Source organism: Bidens hawaiensis, unplaced genomic scaffold (genome assembly GCF_021521415.1).
Source record: "Bidens hawaiensis isolate Kalapana, Puna unplaced genomic scaffold, B.hawaiensis_p1.1 tig00008883_1, whole genome shotgun sequence".
Classification (NCBI taxonomy): Eukaryota; Viridiplantae; Streptophyta; class Magnoliopsida; order Asterales; family Asteraceae; genus Bidens; species Bidens hawaiensis.
The window spans coordinates 125,944-146,278 of record NW_027491643.1 but is presented as its reverse complement, the minus strand read 5'-3'; the positions used below and the strand labels follow the sequence as shown (position 1 = coordinate 146,278).

General features: G+C 44.3%; 1 pseudogene across 1 annotated transcript in view; it reads right to left on the bottom strand.

Moving 5' to 3' along the window:
• Window positions 1–20,335, bottom strand: part of LOC143530282 (structural maintenance of chromosomes protein 3-like) — a 48,788-nt pseudogene that overhangs the window by 15,791 nt on the left and 12,662 nt on the right. The window contains exons 9-14 of the transcript XR_013134828.1: window positions 20,089–20,264; window positions 17,121–17,366; window positions 16,618–16,733; window positions 16,278–16,422; window positions 15,951–16,123; window positions 15,676–15,775 (exon numbers count right to left, since the gene is read on the bottom strand). The product of XR_013134828.1 is annotated as a structural maintenance of chromosomes protein 3-like (transcript). The remainder of the gene's footprint in view (window positions 1–15,675; window positions 15,776–15,950; window positions 16,124–16,277; window positions 16,423–16,617; window positions 16,734–17,120; window positions 17,367–20,088; window positions 20,265–20,335) is intronic.

The window sequence follows — 20,335 nt, the reverse complement described above, 5'->3', positions numbered from 1 at the left end:
TGGCTCTCAATGTTCCCGCCATGCGGGGAGGTTAGTTCCCTTCCGCACGCGCATAAACGATGTAGGATGCACCCGCCTTAGCATCATGCGGGATGGTCAACCCATAGACAACATAACGTTAAGTTACATGAAAACATAAAGCCAAAACATTCGCGCATGGCGCATATAACATATGCTCACGCTGGTTCTTAACATGGTGCGCTCGCGCAGGTTGCACATAACAAATGCACGCGCTGACTAACATGGCGCGCTCGCGCAGGGCGCACATAACAAATGCACGCGCTGACTAACATGGCGCGCTCACGCAGGGCGCACATAACAAATGCACGCGCTGACTAACATGGCGCGCTCGCGCAGGGCGCACATAACAAATGCACGCGCTGACTAACATGGCGCGCTCGCGCAGGGCGCACATAACAAATGCACGCGCTGACTAACATGGCGCGCTCGCGCAGGGCGCACATAACAAATGCACGCGCTGACTAACATGGCGCGCATAATATTTACAATCACCTAATTATTAGGTTGATTACTTAGTTTAAGGGATTGGGAATTTACCGGGTGTCACAGCAATACTCTGGAGATTTCACTGACTCACACTTTATTATCTTCTCCACAAAGATACTGATTCTCACGCCGGAGGGTTACCCCAAAGAGGACCCCTCTGTCCCTTTCTGAGGGGTAAGTAACGGCGCTGTTCATTTTGTAGGTGGAAGAACACGGATTCAAAGGAACCATCGGTGAAACAGTTTAATCATACCCGAGGAAAGTAGATCTGCTACCAGTGAGTAGATCCACGTTTCTTCATTGGCGCCATCCACTGTTACAAACGGCAATCAGATCTCATCCAGATCTACGAAAAAAAAAAATCAATCACCATGGTTTCCGGAGTTCGTAACGTTGATCAAGCACTGGAGGATATTGAACGTGAGGGTGTTAACGACGGACAGCAGGTTCTGAGGGTTCCGCGTGATTCTACGCGTACCACCAGCAACCGTCCTTTCGTCACAACCCCTCACGGCCAGACTGAAACTCCTCCAGACGATCACACGTTACAAAATATGGCCGGCGCGAAGCTGAAAGGACCAATGGGTCCAGAAGATGAAGCAAATGATCCGAATGAATGGCTCATAAACGAGCAGCGGCGTCTGATTGAAAAGTACAACGACATGGTCAAGCAGAAGAAGCTAGCCGACCAAGCACAAAGGCAGGCTTTTGATAAGCAGACTACAAAGAGGCCGCGCGCGCCGGAAGAGGGACATTCTGTTCACACTGCACACACTGAGTTCAGTGATGAAGAAGTGCATAGCATGAGGAAGACACGGGATACTCATGCAGGAGGCTCACAGCTTCGCGCGCCTGTGAACATGCCGCCTGGAGCCAGAGCAGATCTGGATCTGCACATGCCGTACAGCCCACCGATCAGAGGGCAAGTGGACGTAACCACGCCCTATAGACCAGCCATCCTGGTAAAACACTCAAAGTTTACTGCGCGCATCGCGCAAACTCCCATCCAGCACAAGACAAAGATGCCAAGTGGTCTGGGCAAATATGATGGCACAACAGATCCAGATGACTTTTTGCAAGGTTTCTATAACACGGGAAACCTAGAGAGCTGGACGATGCCAACATGGTGTCATATGTTTGCTCGCTGCCTCACGGGCGCAGCGCGGGTATGGTTCGAGAGCTTGCCGACAGGGCAAATTGATGGGTTCGAGGAACTATTAGAAAAGTTCCAAGCCCACTTCGTACAGCAGCGCAGGCACACGCGCGATCCTGATGACATCATGCACTGCATACGCAGGAATGATGAAACGATTGAAGATTACATCACTCGTTTCAATCAGGAATCCCTGGCAATCGGGGGCATAACTGAGCAGCTCCTGCGCGTGGCCTTTATACAAGGCGCGCGCAGTGACCAACTCCGCCGGGCTCTTGTAAGCAAAGATGGTATGCCCACCACGTGGGCCAAGTTAATGGAGGCATCGCGAGTTTTCGCGAGAAATGAGAAACAGATTGCCCAAGATAGGGCAAGAGAAAGAGCGCATCAGGCAGAATCACCGCGCAGCAAAGATAAGAGGGCCAAACAGAACTCTGTATGGTCCAGGTTGCAGCCAACAAGTTTTTCTTCCGCGGAAAAACAAGCGCAACAAACCTCACCACAGCCCCAAAAAGAAGTTCGTAATCGCGGGGAGGGTGACAAGAGGGAGGGCGGCAGAGATCCTAGCAGACCTTTGCCAAGAATATGGACGCCCCTTACTAAAACACCTTCACAGGTGTTAAGTACTGAGAATGTCCAATTCAAGCCCCCCAAACAACTACACTACAAGGGACCGCAAAACAGTGGCAAATATTGTGAATTTCACAGGTCCCCGGGCCACAACACCGACGCATGCCATCATTTAAAGGATGCGATCGAGAAGGATGTAAAGTCGGGCAGGCTGGCTCACTTGGTCAAAAACCAAAGAATAGAAGATGAGCAACCGGAGGGAGCCTCTGCCAGCAAGAAGTACAAAAGAATCTGTGTGGCTGAGGGGGGACGACAAGGGCAGACGTCAAGAAAGAGAAGCGCGCAAATCCACGGAGATTGGCGCGAGCAGCAAGTCATCTTCCCAAGAATCAGGGGAGGCCCTTCAATAAGCAGTCCTCTCGTCATTACCACACACATTGCTCATTACGAAGTGTCAAAGGTCCTGGTGGACACTGGAAGTGAATCTGACATTATGTATGAGCAGTGTTTCAGAAAGTTAGACCCGGCAGACCAAGCGCGGCTCGAAATTGTGAACGCACCAATCTGTGGTGTCTCAAATGAAATCATACATCCCCTAGGCCAGATTCAGTTTGAACTAACTATGGGGGATGATGAGCACAAGCGAGCCGAAGTTGTCAACTTCTTGGTCTTGCCCACCACGTCATGCCACAATATGATCCTGGGTAGGGGAACGATTGCCCAATTTAATGCTGTACCGTCGCCAGCGCACGGCGCATTGGGGATCCCTACACCAACAGGCGTAGCATTTGTTTACCGCGATCATTTGTGCGCAGTGACAAGCACGCCGCGGGAAGGGAGAATGAAACTTACAATGGCTGACAATGCGCCAGAGAAGTGGATTTTAAACCCAAAATTCCCAGATCAAACGATCACAATTGGCGCTACCATTTCAGACGAAACGAGATTGAGAATGAAAAAGTTGCTTACACAATACACGTCGGTTTTCGCGTGGCAACACTCCGATATGACGGGGGTCCCGCGAGACTTGGCGCAACATTCTCTTAACACGTTTAAGTCGGTGGAGCCAATTGCACAGAAAAAGAGAATCATGGGGGATGAAAAGGCGAAGGCCATGAATGAGCAAGTGGAGGACCTGTTGCGCGCAAACATCATCCGCCCAATTCGATACCAGACATGGGTAGCCAATCCTGTGATGGTAAAGAAAAGCAACGGGTCATGGAGAATGTGTATTGACTTCAAGGACCTCAACAAAGCATGTCCGAAAGATTGTTACCCCCCTCCCAAACATCGACGCAAAGGTGGACTCCGTGGCGCCATTCAAGCTCAAATGTTTCCTGGATGCCTACAAAGGCTATCACCAGATTCAAATGGCACCACAGGATGAAGACAAGACGGCCTTCAGAACCGACAAGGGTGTTTTTTGTTACACAAAAATGCCCTTTGGTTTAAAAAATGCGGGCGCAACCTATCAGAGACTTATGGATTCGGTTTTCAGTGAACAAATCGGAAGAAATCTAGAAGTCTACGTCGATGATTTGGTGATCAAGAGCAGGGAGGAGAGACAAATGCTCAAAGACATCGAGGAAACCCTTCAGCGCCTAACGGAGGTTAACATGAAGCTCAACCCGAGCAAATGTACTTTCGGCGCAGAAGAGGGGAAATTTCTTGGTGTAATGGTCACTAAGGATGGTTTCAAGGTGAACCCTGAAAAGGTGGAAGCCACTGAAAAGGTGGAAGCCATCCTTGACATGCCTTCACCATCCACCATGAAAGAGGTTCAGAAGCTGAATGGTAGATTGGTGTCAATCAACAGGTTCCTAGCGAACCACGCCAGCAAATCTACTCCATTCGTTAACACCTTGAGGAACTGTTTGAAGAAGAGCCAATTCAAGTGGACGCCTGAGGCTGAGCAAGCTTTCACTGAGATAAAAGAATGTCTCATTAAATTGCCAGCGCTCACAGCTCCACTTCCTGGCGAGACCCTTACATTGTACCTGTCAGCTGGAGACCGCGCGATCGGCGCAGTGTTATTGGTGGATCGCAAGGGGATACAAACGCCGATATACTATGTGAGTCGGGTGCTCACAGACCCTGAGACGCGCTATTCCATAATGGAAAAGTTAGTTTTGTCACTAACACACGCGTCGCGCAAGCTCCATAGATACTTCAATGGTCATCCTATTGAAGTTCTGACTGGTTACAACATCCAGCAAGTTTTGCGACGCCCCGCGCTCTCCGGAAGGCTGACAAAGTGGGCGCTGGAATTAGGTGAACACACGATCACTTATAAGCCCCGTCCAGCGATAAAGGGTCAAGTTTTGGCGGATTTCATCACGGAAATCCCAGACGGAAAGATTGAAGAAGCTCAGCGCGAGGTAGATCCTCCGCGAGCAAATGATGAAGAAGATGTTTGGAGGCTATTCACTGATGGAGCCTCCAACAGCGAAGGGTCCGGCGCAGGCCTCAAACTGATGGACCCTGATAATCGTGAATATACTTATGCTATCAGGTTGGACTTCAAGAGTACCAACAATGAGGCTGAGTATGAAGCCCTGCTGGCTGGTCTGCGCATCGCGCGCAAGTTTGGGGTTAAAAGACTAGAGGCGCATGTTGATTCTTACTTGGTAGCTGCTCAGGTCAACGGCCTATATGACGCCAAGGAGAACACAATGCCTCTGTATCTAGAGCAGGCAAAAAAGCTCGTTGAGCAGTTTGACTTCTTCAGAATAATACACATCTCGCGCAGCGAAAACAAGTCCGCTGACGCGTTGAGTAAAATGGCATCAACTAATTTTGATCACTTTGGCAAAGATGTCAGGGTGGAGGTAATGAGCAGCCCGTCAGTGCAAACGCAATCGGTCCTTGTAATTCATACAACCCCTTCATCCTGGATAACTCCAATAACAGAATTCCTGATGAAGGGGAAGTTACCGGACGATCGCGCACAGGCGAGAAAGATAAGACACAAGGCACAGAACTATGAATTACTTGATGGTACGTTATATCGGCGCTCTTATCTTGGACCGCTCATGAAGTGCCTGGATGCTGAAGAAGCAACCTATGTGATTAGGGAGATTCATGAAGGAATCTGTGGAATTCACGCTGGCCCGCGCATGGTGGTTGCCAAGGCGATGAGCTCAGGCTACTATTGGCCAGGCATGTACTTGGATGCGCTAAAAGAAATCCAAAAATGCAAGGCATGTCAGAGCTACGCGCCAAACACCATGCGTCCAAAGAACAACTTGATTCCAGTCACCTCCGCATGGCCTTTCCACAAATGGGCCATTGATATTGTAGGGCCCCTGCCGCAAGCGCAAGGGCGAGTGAAATTTTTGGTAGTGGCGATAGACTATTTCACAAAATGGGTTGAGGCCAAGCCACTAGCAAAAATCACAGCTGAGGCGATGAAGCAATTTATCTGGAGCCACATCATTTGCCGTTTTGGCCTTCCCATGGAAATTGTGAGCGACAATGGCAAACAATTCACTGACAGGAAGATATCAAGCTGGCTCAGAGAATTGCACATCAACCAAATCTTCACATCCGTCTACCACCCTCAGGGGAATGGTCAAGTGGAGCGCGCGAATCAAAGTTTGCTAAATGGGCTGAAGAAAAGGTTGGAGGGAGAATCCCATTCTTGGGTCGAAGAGTTACCTAATGTCCTGTGGGCGCACAGGACATTAAGCAAAACTAGCAATGGCGAATCCCCGTTCAGCCTAACCTATGGGACAGAGGCTATGATCCCAGCAGAAATTGGATGCCCATCCCATAGGGTACTCATGATGAGCAAAACTGATAACGAGCGCGAAAGAAGATTGGACCTTAACTTGCTTGAAGGGCGCAGAGAAGCGGCTATCATTAATGAAGCCAGATACAAGAAAAAGCTGGAAAAATATTATAATCAGCGCGTTAAAGAATGCCACTTCAAGAAAAATGATTTTGTCCTTCGAAACAATGAAGCTAGTCGCGCAATACCCCCAGGAAAAATGTCCCCCAATTGGGAGGGACCTTATCAAATTTCAGAAGATTTGGGGAAAGGCGCGTACGCTTTAAAAGATTTGAATGGAAAAAAGATACCGCGCTCGTGGAACGCGGCACAACTTAGAAAATGCTTCATGTAAAAGTTCAAATTTGTAATCAAGGCTTTTAAGCCATCATGAATGATGATTCGCGCTATCTTTCAATATTTGTCGCGCTATCTTTCAATATTTGTTCTATTACCTTTGCATACATGTTTCACACTTCCTTTATTAAATTGGAACAATATGACAACACTATATTGACTTCAAAACAAAATAAAGCGAAGTAAAACATACATGCGCGAGCCTTAGCTCAAACGCGTTAACGAGTCTTAACTCTAAAACGTCAGGGCCTTAGCCCAAACTTACGAGCCTTAGCTCAAACACGTTAATGAGTCTTAACTCTAAAAACGTCAGGGCCTTAGCCCAAAACAAAGAGCCTTAGCTCAAAACATTCACAAACATCCATCTTACATCCCGCGCAGCCTGATCATAAAAATCCTTAAACACAACTAAGGCAAAGTACATGCCATATCATGTTAAGGTCTCAGGTCGAGGCCGCGCGCGGAATCATAGTGGATATCTGAGTAACACAAGCTGACATGTAATGGCTAAACTCATACTTCCATACCGCGCGACAACGACGCGCGAAAAAGAAAATAACGAAAAGTTAGCGCGCATGTCAGCATGAGCAAGATACTGAGAGAACCACAAACAAAATAGAACAGAGGTTAAGTGAATAATTTCCATACAACCTTGTTCTTATTTTAACGTGCAAGCATATCTTATATCTATACAACCAAACATGAAGAGATGAATGGAAATGCGCAAGATATGAAAACGAGAGAACAAGTTTCATTCCATTGGATCGAAATTTACAAGTATGATGAGTTACAAATTACAAGTATAAAAAATAAATATACAAAATTTGATGAAGGGCTTCTCAAGTCTCCACATCGACGTCAGCCGCTTCATCACCCTCATCATCTCCCGCAGCATCTGGCGCGGTCTGCTCCTCATCCCCGAACTGACCATAGTCAAGTTCTTCCTCCTCATTGGAGTCTTCGATCACAACGGTGTCAGGAGCAGATTCTTTCGCCGCGCCAGAGCCGCTGGCAGGGGCAACATCCCCCGCGCCACCATCATCGCCACCAGCCCTCTCGCAATCATCAAGCAACTTCTTTAGCGCGCCGAGGTCGGGCTGGTCAGCAAGCGCAGCTATCTATAAATCATTAGAAAAGTAATGAGTACAAAACACTTAGAAAAGTTAGTCAAGAAAAACTCATTATGATCAAGGTACCTGCATAAGGATGGGGATGGGAGTATTCATATACCTTTCCCCGACCGCGGCCATGTCCGCGCAGGCCGCATCGCTCTTGTAAGGGTACTCAGATGGGTTCTTCCTCAACATGCCATATTCATACCCATCCGTAAACCCTTCAGCTCGGCCCACCAAACGCGCGGCGGCATTGCAGTCCATCACAAGGGCTTGAAACTCGGCGGAATATTTCATCGCCAAAGCGCAGCGAGCCATGCCCTGTGACACCAGCCATTGGCGATCCTGCGCGAGGCCAGCAACAGACGTCTCGAGGGCAGGAACCTGAGAGTTTAATAACTCAACAGTTTCCTTAGTCTTTTTTAGTTCCTCCTTATCAGACGCTGCTGCCGCCAAAATTTTTTCTTTCTCCGCCTGCGCAGCACCAAGTGCTTCCTGGCTAGACGCCGCCGTCGCTAAGGCCTCATCTCTATCGGCCTGCGCGGCCGCCAAATCCCTTTTCAGGCGCGCAACCTCGCTCTCCAATGATGATTTCTCAGTGATACTCTGGACGATAGCTTGGTCACGCGCCTCGGCCTGCTGTTCCAAGACACGCACTCTGCGCGCGTACTTGGCAACTTCGGCCTCCGCCAACTGCTGCTTCTCCCGCGCAGCTTGGAGCTCATGCCCGCGCTTGATGTATGCGGTGTTGGCACTTGCTCGGTTTTCACTGAGCTCCGCCTGGAGTTTCCCAGCTCGCGCGCGAGCATCAGACAGGTTCCAGGCGGCCACCTTAGCCTCTCGCTGAGCTTCCACAAGAGCGTCGCGTACTTTAATATAATCACGACGAAGCTCTTGGGAAGCAGCGAAGAAAGCCGACCCAGCGAAAACATGGTCGTTCAGCAAGTCCGAGCGGGTGCGCTCCTCCTGATACCTCCTTTCAGTAGGAGGCACGGCATGAGCCCAGAAGTCCTCGCATACGCCCATGGATTGAAAGGAACTCTCTTCATTAATATTCCATCTCGGGCGGTAAACGTGGTCACCTTCCTGCAAAAACACAAGAAAAGTTCTAAGTCATAAAACATACTTATATGGAGATACGCGCAGCGGACCAACAAATCATACCTGCGGGGATGAAGCAGGAAAGTCAGCGCCAGCCCCACCAGAAGTCTGCGCTGCGAACACTTGCGGCATCGCAGGGCTGGCGCGGTCTCCCAAGGAGTCTTCAACTTGAACCCCCTCGTCCTCCTCGTCTTCTTCAACAGGCCTCTTCTCCTGCGACCTGGAAGGCTCCAAACCAGCCTCGCGGGGAGGGCTGCGTGCAGGAGGAGGCGAGGGAGGTCTCGACGCCGCCAGTTCGGCGCGCAATACGGTTTCCTGCTCCTTGGTAATCCCAATAAGGGGAGACTCAGCACTAGCATGAGCAGGACCAGAACCAGCGGCGCCGGCAGCGGCGCCAGGAGTATCACCAGCAACTGTTGCGCCAGCTACAACTCCTATGAATAAATAAACAAGAAAAAATTGTTTATGACTGACTCCAAAGGGAAAAATTTAGAAGACATATGTGCAAAACTTACCTTGGCGCAATTCTGTTCGCGCATCGAACATCGCCATAAAATCCATTCTACCCTTTTCAGAGGGTAGAACAGGGGACTTCGATGGAGTCCCCGGCGCAGCCGTGGCACCTTGTGGCGCCTGCGGCTGATCTGTTACCGTCGCTGCCTCTGCAAACATTTAAAGGAGCAAAGGTTTAATAACAATTCAGCCAGATGAAGATAAATAAAATATACCTGTTGCAGGCGCGGCACTGCTTCTCTCTTCAGCCGCGCGAAAGGAGGAGGCGACGCCACCATACCTCAAGTGGACAGGAGGTCTGCCCACTCTCACAGGCAGAGAAGCTAAAGAAACCTTTGTGGTAAACACCTGGGTTTCCTTAGGTCCCTTCGTTTGAGCATGGGGATGAGCGACAGGGGTGTCCTCTTTCTTCTGTTTCTTACTGGCCCCTGCGCCAGATTTCCCCTTAGCTTTGCGCTTTAGTAGAGGCGCCTCCTCTTCCTCCTCCTCCTCTTCCGCGAGCTCTAGCTCGTAGTTTTCAAGCGCATCTACAAAAACAAGCGACAGAAATGTTAATAAACTTGGGTATTCTAAAGGAATGAGCAGCAGTGCGAAGGCTTACCAGGCGCGTCACCGTCAAAGTCAAAATCCAGATCTACTGGGATGAACAGGTCATCGAAGCGATCCGGGAAACCAACCTCCCCAGCGCCAAGTTCGACGGAGCCGCCCTCCACATGTTCATCATAAGCGGCAAGGATGTAATCCTTGGTGACTGCGCAAAGCCAAGTTAAATGATATCAGCAAAAGAACGATGTTCGCGCAAATATAAAAAAAAAAAAAAAAAAAAAGAAAAAAAAAAAAAAAAACTTACACAACCCGTCGACTTGGATAACGGGCTCAAGCGCGCTGTCGGCCCAGAGCCTGCTCATGCCGACCCCAACCAGCGCCTCCTCGCAAATTTTCTTCGCAGGGGATGGTTCGGCGGTCAGTTTCTTAACCCATGCGCCAGTTGGGTTCTTGAGGACACCCTCATCCGCAGGCGCAGAAGTGATAGAGCGCATGGTCATACGGATGGGGATCACACCGGCCTTAATGTAAAAAAACCTCTCAGACCAGTCATGAAGGCTCTTGAATGAAACAGTGGAGCACTTCACTTTCTGACTGCGAGGAATAAAAGAGATCCAATTGTCTTGGATCTTGGCCTTATAAAAATATTGAAAGCGCCGAGGAGTGGGTTCCTCGCGCTGGGATTTGCACATGAACTCAAAGTGAGTCACGCGCACGAGTCCAAACGGATGGACTTGGGATATGTGAATCCCATAGAACTTCAACAGTGCACCCACAAACCTTGTCATCGGGAGACGAAGGTTGCAGTGGGTGAAAAAGTGGCTATATAGGGATATATAGCCGGCAGGCGGGTCCGCCGCCGTTTGCCCGGACCTAGGCAACATGCAGCCAAACAGGGTGGGAAAGCCCTGAGAGGTGATCAGGTTGTCGAGATCTGCCTTCTTCAATTTGCAGGGGATTTCATTCCACCTTTTGGTGGCCTTGGTCCTCCCTACTTCCTCCGATGTGGTCTCAACAACCTTCTTCCCCTTCCCCTTTTGCTTCAATGTCGACATCACCACAGATTTCACACGGCGTCTTCGAGAGGCAACGGAGGTGATTGAAGGGCTAGACGAGTATGAACTATCAGACATACAACTGTAATAGCCGATAATCGAGGATTCGAATCGATGTAAACACTCAAATCAGAATGTGAAAGCAGAAATTTGAATTTTAGCAACAATGAAGATGAAGATAAAAATTTCCTAAGGGCCTGCTTTTATAGGCCCAGGAGAGAGAAATGTGGCAGCTGATCGGGTTTCACGCGCCCCCACTCGCAGGGGCAACCCAACGAAGGCGCGACACGTGTCCCTAACAGCTGTGTGAGGGGACAAAAAGATGTAACCGACCTGCCACGGAACAGAGACGCGCCCCCACTCGCAGGTACTAACCAATGCGAGTGCGACACGTGTTCAAGACAGCTGTGTGAGGGGACGTGAAAGGCAACTGTAGCACCTCGAGCACACGAAACGTCTGACACGTTTACGGCGCACGTCATCACCAACCAACCACGTGTTTGGACCTTTCGTTTTCAACCAAATGGATAGAACTTCGCGCGACGATGGAAACAACCAAGAAAACGACAAAACCCCCTATAAAAGGACAATTCAGTGAGTCTAATATCTATCTTACCACGCTCGCGCAAGATAAGACACACATTAGACTGGGGGGGCTTGAAGAGGTATGTACCCGCCTCAACACCAAGCAAGGCGGGTCAACCCACAAGATAAAGACATTATGAAGGCACAAAGCCAAAACCCAGGCGCATCGCGCATACAAAACATGCTCAGGCATCATATGCTCGCGCATCACATATGCGCGCGGCGCATATCGCATGCTCTTGCACATCACATATGCTCGCGCGTCACATATGCGCGTGGCGCACCAGCGCGCGGCGCATATCACACGCTCGTGCATATCACACCTGCGCATGAAATATCTGCGCGTGAGAATAAAAAGAAGACTTCGCGCATTCTCAGGATGGGCGCATATCACACGTACACATAATCAACCTCGTCCTTATCCAAATCAGGATCAGGGCAACCTTGATTGTGCACGTCAGACACTCTTCTAGAAGGCATCTTTTTAAGGAGTAAGAATATGCTGATGTTGACAGCTGCCAAATAAAAGGTCGACAACTCAGCATGACACATGTGCTACCACATGATTTCAACCAACGAGAAAGCGCCAGGTGTCCCAGAGGACACGTGGCGCAGTGCGATTGGAGGAGGCCAACGAGGCTGAGCCCAGCCAGTGGAAACCCTAGCACTATAAATACAGCATCAACTCCACTTTGATGACACATTCATTCACACTCAATCATTGACAGTTACAAGCAGTGATATCACATTCAATCATATTGAATTGTATTCACTCACAGTCAGTTACAGAAAACACACAGTCACATAATCAAGAGCGATTCAGCAATACTCTGGAGATTTCACTGACTCACACTTTATTATCTTCTCCACAAAGATACTGATTCTCACGCCGGAGGGTTACCCCAAAGAGGACCCCTCTGTCCCTTTCTGAGGGGTAAGTAACGGCGCTGTTCATTTTGTAGGTGGAAGAACACGGATTCAAAGGAACCATCGGTGAAACAGTTTAATCATACCCGAGGAAAGTAGATCTGCTACCAGTGAGTAGATCCACGTTTCTTCAATTTGGAATCAGTAAATGTCATATTTGTCACCATAAAATGTATTCAACTTTCTCGTGAATAAAACCTTTTTTTATGAGTGAATTATCTGTATTGGACATTTAAAATATAACCCTAGGAATCATCCATCTTTACATTTAAAGATAGGATTATGTAGGTCCAAAAACGACCACCGAACGGTTTTACTATCGATAAACGTGTCGAGACGGGTGTGGTAAATCAAACGACCGAACAAAATAATATAAATATAATAAGGATAGTAATCGATCTCGTTATCGGTAAAAGATTAATACATTAAACTAAAACCGACCCACCCAAGGTGAGCTCCCCTTGGGTGGTGATTTACAACATCAAACACACACTAAAATGAAATACAGAAGGCATATATATATATAGCCAAATACAAACATTCTAGAAGCCTGATCCCGTTGAAGCTAAACGCGCGTTCCCAAAGCTCACGTTTCGTGTCTGGTTTTCTCGTCGGCTTTAATTATTTTCTTGACCATAATATAATTAACGGGTTTCGTAAATTGATATCGCAAACCACACTTTTTGGCCTTACAGATTATAACTATTCTTTACACACTTTTAATACAATATTAATTAACTTTTAATGTCAACGAATATGTTAAATTTACATATAGTTAGTTAGGGGCTGAGATAAAATAAAGATAGATTTTATACATTACATTAAAAACAATGTATGGAAAACCCACATGAGAAGGGTTTTTGATGTGGGCCCAAGTATAGAAGACCGGGCCATTATGTTTCTAAAGACCTAAAATCGCATTACAAAAGGTGACCCATGAAAACGGGTATAACTTGGCCCACGAAGCTCCGTTTCAGGCCCATTAACAGTCAAATCGAAGCTTGAGACGAGGAGCACGTTATGGGCCACTGTCCAAAGCCTAAAAACACCTTCTAAATAAAGTTTTGGGCCTTTTTATGTTTTTTTAGCAGTTTTTATGTTTTTATTTTTGTGTTTGGCCCATGGCTTTTTTTTGCCCAATCCGTATTAGAAGATCTACTTATATTCAGTATGTGTAATGTGAAAAATCAGACTTGAATTTTGATAAAGAGAAAATTGCCGAATGAGTCCCTGTGGTCTTTCTACGGAGTCACAATTACTCCCTGCCAGAAATTATGAACTTCTTACATCCCCATGGTTTACAAACTGAACTATATGAGTCCCTCCGTCTAACATCTGTTAAGTTATCCATCCAAATAAGCATGAAATTACTCTCCTACCCTTACTGATTATAACAAATAAATTATGCCTCTTTCTTGTTCACTGATCAATTTACAGATCCACCTTATTCAGCTATGGAACCCTAACAACCATTCTTGTTCATCTATCAGGTAATCCTCCAGCCCGTCAAGCAGCCCGTCATCGCCTTGTTCACAGCCCGTCAAGCAATCCTCCAGTAGCCGCAAGTATTCCGGCGACCTTTAATTATTCCGGCGACCTTTACAGTCAGCAACGGCGCCGGCGCTGCCCTTCAGCCATTCAACAACATTAAAAACAACATTTGCAGCATTAACAGCAACAAATACAACATTAACAGCAACAAATACAACATTTACAGCATTAACAGCAACAAATATAACATTTACATCATTAATAACAACAAATACAGCATTAACAGCAACAAATACAGCATTTACAGCTTTAACAACATAAAAACAACAATTTACAGGACAAAAAACATCATTTGCAGCATTAAAAACAACATTTGCAGCATAAAAAACATCATTACAGCATAAAAAGAGCATAGCAACAGGTTATATTGAACGGCTGAAGGGCAGCGCCGGCGCCGGCGTTGACTGTAAAGGTCGCCGGAATAATTAAAGGTCGCCGGAATAATTGCGGCTGCTGGAGGGTTGCTTGACGGGCTGTTGACGGGCTGTGAACAAGGCGATAACGGGCTGGAGGATTACCTGATCGATGAACAAGAATGGTTGTTAGGGTTCCATAGCTGAACAAGATGGATCTGTGAATTGACCAGTGAACAAGAAAAAGGCATAATTTATTTGTTATAATCAGTAAGGGTAAGAGAGTAATTTCATGCTTATTTGGATAAATAACTTAACAGACGTTAGACGGAAGGACTCATATAGTTCAGTTTGTAAACCATGGGGATGTAAGAAGTTCATAATTTCTGGCAGGGACTAATTGTGACTCCGTAGAAAGACCAGAGGGACTCATTTGGCAATTTTCTCTTTTGATAATAAAGATTTTTCACTTTATTTTCCCTTGATCTTTGACATTTGGGTGGGATTTGGGGTTTTAAGGTTCATCACGGGTATTCACTGAATCAACGTGATTCGATCTTCGTTTTCGTTTTACCGCTGCATCAGTTTTCCATATTAAAAATGAAGTAATGTATTATATTAAAAATGAAGTGAAGAATTTATAAAATCTATTGTTATTTTATCTCAGCTCCTAACTAACTATACGTAAATGTAACATATTCGTTGACATTAAAAGTTAATTAATATTGTATTAAGAGTGTGTAAAGAATAGTTATAATCATATATTTAAATGTAAAGATGGAGGATTCCTAGGGTTACATTTTAAAATTCCAATGCAGATAACTCACTCATGAAAAAAGGTTTTATATACGAGAAAGTTGAATACATTTTTATGGTGACAAATATAACATTTACTGATTCCAAATGTTGAATACAATTCATTCACGAGAGTTATTAACATATATTCCTTGTCTGACAATCCTCTATTTGAGATGGAGGATTTCAGGGATTGTGACACATGTCCAGGAGGTAAAAAAGGAGACTCCATATGGTAAGTCCATGGTAAATGGTGGTATAATGAGTTTATATAATCCTCTATCTCAAATAGAGGATTCCACGTGTATTACCCGTTGACATGGCATCCGACTTGGAGATACACGTGGAAAGCATGCTTGCGTGTACATGTAATCCGCCATTTCAAATGGAGGATTACCTAAAAGCAATCTAATTCTACTATACTACCTAAAAACACTTTTATTTTCTTCAACCCACCTAAATCAAGAAAAAAATCGACGCTAATATATCTAGAAATATCAGTATTCATATCTAATGTACAATCACACAAGTCCGCATGTGCATGCGCACACACCTTTTTATGTACGTAGCTACGCATCTAGATCAGTTTTTAAAACAATTCACCACATTAAATATTTAAACTTTACTCTTAACCGCAATGAGCTAAAATAGAGAAAGCTGTGCATCTAGACCTAAACACAAGGACATAAACTACGCTATTAGTTACAGTAATCATGTTTTAAGATCAAAATCATATCACATGCCTAATAAAGATTTTCATAATACGTACAAGTTAACATACCCCAGCAGTAGCATGATCTAAAGCTTTTTCTGCCTTCACAACTTCCGCTTTAAGACGCTCAATTTCAGCATTAAGTTCACTTTCTGTCCCCCACAAAGACCTGAAGAAGTAACAAACTTCAGTATCTGGTACATATAATTAAACCCTAGCCCAAACTACTGTTTGGTTCTCGGTTCCAATAGTTAAAGTCAGTTTTGGTCCGGTGTTGTACTGTTTCACACCCCTAGCAAATGACAAGTCCAATAGATTATATAGAACAAAGAGTATAAGTGTACTTTCGCTTATCATGAAGCTCGTCTCTCTTCGCCTTTCGCTTATTAAAACCTTGACGGCAACTTGATATTCGAGCTTCTAAGGCGGTTATGCCTGTTTCACGAACTTCGACATATTCAGTCTGTGCTGCCAAATCACTTTCAAGTTTAGCAATTTCATCCTTGAGTCGGTTTTCCTGTAACGTACTAAAAAAAGAAGAAGATATTCCAGAAATGAGATCTCACAACAGCTTTTAATCAAATCCAAATTATTGACTAGATTAAGCAATATAATAATAAGTATGTTATCTTTAACATCTCCTAATGCATACACAGTAGTATAACGATTACCTGATCCTCATTTGAAGACAGAACCTTTTCATACTTATCAATATCACTTTGAAGCCATTCATCACGTGCAGCTTTAGAACGAAACTGAGTTGCACGCCCTTGTTTCTGATAGAGTATGCTGAGCTGCTTTTCGTGTAACATAATTCTATCATGTAAGCAGTTCAACGCGTAAACACTAAGTAAGAATTAAAGTAGAGACTGAGAAGAAAACAACCAACACAACTTTCACATTATCTGAGAGAGTATCCGCTAACAAAACTGTGTGAAGTTCAGCTGATTTAGAAAACATAAAATATATATATCCAGATTCTTCGTGTTGTGAAACACTAAAAAAAAGTACCCTTTTGTGATAGCATCCTCCTGTTTAACTTGATCATCATACAACGGCCTAATTTTGTTTAGCTCAGCTGTTGATTGCTGGATTTCTCTGCGTAGAAGCTGCTCTTCAGCTTCATCCTACAGCATAAACTTTCATATAAAAGACTAGATCAAACCGGAGATAATCTGGTAGTGTAATTGTGTTGTCTTAATTTAATTAGACACTAACCATGACTCTTTCATTATAACTGAATAAAGCTTGCACACTAAAAAATATAATCCTAACCTTCTGTTTAAACTTAACAAACAGCTTTAAAAACATGACTTCTTAAACTAGGAACTAACTAACTAACCCTTAATAAGCTTACCATACTAAATAAACATACCAAATAATCTATATTTTGACTCTTTTACGAAACTACCTTTCAACTTTCACCTTCTTTCAAAACAACTCGTTTCATAATTAAAAATAATGCACATTTACAATGAAAATGCTTATGTAATGTATTAACAAGGCCATAATACCTCGGATATATTACTGGCCTTGATTCTCTCCTCAAGGTCTTTGACATCAAGCTCAACTTCTATGTGCTTTTTAATAGCTTTTGTGTGTTGCTTCTCGATTGCCTCTTTTTCTCGGTTTAGACCTTGTATCTCTCTAGTGAGATTTTTATACATCCTATCTAATTTCTTTACTTCTTCCTCGTTCTTGACTGATGAATTATTCTTTGTATATAATTCCTTAGAAATAGCATTTTGCTCCTTGTCCACCTAAATTTGGCAACATTGTTTACATTAGGCGTCATGACATAATTATAAATATTCTTGACCGACCAGCAAAATTTAAAGACTTCCGTGTTTTGCACAATTAAGTCCTTCAGGCTTCAACCTTGGTTTTTAAGAGCGTTTGAACTCGTTAACTTATAAACACTAATATATAATACATTCTTTTCATCTCTGGTCTAATTTGTTCGAATACTCAGACTCATTGCTCAATAAATGGTCAGATTTGTTAAATCAGATTTGAAAAACTCACATTTATTGCAGTCAATGATCCAATATGTTCAAATACTGCTCAACTGCATAAATCTCTGCATTAGATCGTATCATGTAACGCACGATTAAACGCATAAAATCATATCATGTGAAGCATTTGTCACACCCCCATACTAGGCCTAGGCGTGTGACTCGACAGTTGGTACCACATTTGTAAATAAATCAGAGTTACGGTTAATTAACGGAAGACTTATAAAATATAAGGATCAAAGTTATAAAATATTTACATTACAAAAGATGGAAACAAGTTCCATTTGTGTTTACTTGTTTTAAGTTTACAAAACCACCATTTTAGTTATACTAACATTTAACAAAAATTATCCGAGCCATCGGATTCTTGAGCCTTCGTCCCTTAGCTCTAATCTTGGTTACCTGCAAAATGTTATAAAAATACGTTAGCAACGAATACTGGTGAATGTGCTGACGCGAAAACATTTTTCTTTTACTTTGTTACCCCTCGAGGGTTACGCGTGCCTCGGCCCATCTTGGCTTAGGAATAATAAAGTTAAAACAACATCATTATAAACTCGAGCCTCTACCTAGGTCACCCCAGCAAGACACCGCAGCGTCCCGACGTACTTAGGTACCATAAATATACACAAGGTCATTCTCACTCGAACATAGTTCGGCCAATTGTGGCTGGAGGTCGTGGCCAGGCGTGGTGGGATGTGCCCACCGCATTTTACCACATATGTAAGGATCCAGACAAACGTATACTACAGCCTGAGGGCTAGGCTTTTACTCTTATTAATAATATTTTTAGAGACACTTAGTCTCATGTAAAGTTTTACACATAACACGTTTATTTATTTGAAAACAAGTTTGTAAAAGTGGGGCGTATTCACCTTTGATCGGGATCGGTTTCCAACACCGTCCTTGCGTAATCTTTCTTGCTATCTCGCACCTATAGTACGAGTATAACTTTTATTAGTCGGATATACAATCCGGCTTAAGACCTTTAGTCTTATTACCTCGATGAACCTTTAGTTCTTTTCTTTTACTTTAAAACCTTTAGTTTTAAAAGCAATATTTATAAACCTTTAGTTTATTATAAAAACCCGACGTTTCTTCTTTTCTAAGAAACGTATTCTTTTTCTTTTATCATGTAAGAATATCCTTTATTACTTATATAATATTCATAACAAAGAATTATATATATTTCACACACACATATATATATACACACTTCCATATTTCTTTATTTTCTTTTCTTTGTTATATAATTTCTTTCCATAAACATCGAGCATAATTCTGACTTAGGGCATTAAGCCTTTATAATATTTTATTATTATTTTAGTCGGGTAGTAAGCCTTACCTTTTCTCGGCTTATTATTCCCTAGATACTCGAGCAGCACTTCTACGCCGCTTAGCCTTTTCAACACTCGACTTGATCGTCACTTCACTTCGGCATGCAAATCGAGACACCCAATCTTCTCGGCACGCACTTCGAGGTGATCGTCGGGTTGTAAGAACGACACCACCTTCTTGCTCGGAACGTCCTCGGGGAGTGGTACGAATATCGAGGTATGGCACGTTTATCGAGGAATCGGGGCACGGTTTTCGAGGTGGATCGTTGGCACGAATTTCGAGTTTTAGAGAGATGTTTAGAGAGAGAGTTGTAAGCTGAGTTTGGTGTGAATTGTGAAGACCCCGGACCTGCTATTTATAGGCAAAAATTTGGATCCTATCGCGATACGCGATAGGCTCCTTGTCACCCATCGCGTAGCGCGATGTAGCTTTGCATCGTCACCACGTAGGTCTGCCACGTGTTGCTACGTGGCAGACGGTGTGCCACGTGTTAACAAGTGGCGGACGATGTGCCACGTGTTGCCACGTGTCGGGACACGTGGCGAGAGGTGTGCCACGTGTGGACGCGTGGCAGTCTTGTGCTAGAGGTGTCGGGACACGTCATCGCGACACGCGATGACGTAGGTTCAACCAACGATCACGTATCGCTGTTGACCCTTCCAGAAGGTTTGACCAAGCCCCATCGCGTAGCGCGATAGGACAAGAAAACAGATTTTTCATTTTTAACTTTGGAGTTTGAATTTGGCAGGATTAGTCCCTTAACTTTGGAGAGTTGTCATTTTTGGCCCAAAATTCCCGTGATGTAACATCATGCATCATGAAATTGCGTCATGTGATGCGCGCATTATGCACTCTTGATGCGCATATTTTAAAACCAAGCCCTTGACTTTGTTTTGTATGCATAAAACCAATTTTTTTGCATTAAAATAAATCCTTTACTTTGTTTAAGTTTGAGGAGAAAGCGATTCTTTTATGCATGATAGTCCCTAAACTTTGCCACTTTTTCGTTTAGTTGGAGGTACTTGATCTTAGAAAAATAAAGTTTGAGAACTTAGTCAATTCCCGACGTGCATCATTAATTTCTTTCGTTCAGTTCTTAATAAGCAAAAGACATTTAAGAAATTACTACCTCGGCCAATTCTTTACGTGCATAATTAACTTCTTTGTCATAAATGGTATATTCTAGAGACTTTCTTTGTTCATCAAGCTACTGATACTTGTTCAACTCAGCTTTCTCTTCATCTTGCTCTCTTAATCTCTCATCTAAATGTTGCACGACTTGAATTATCTGCTTTCTCTTATTTCCTGATATTTAAAAAATTATAAGAAAGCATTCACCAAATGCAAGAAATGGATTTCTTAATTACAATCACTTG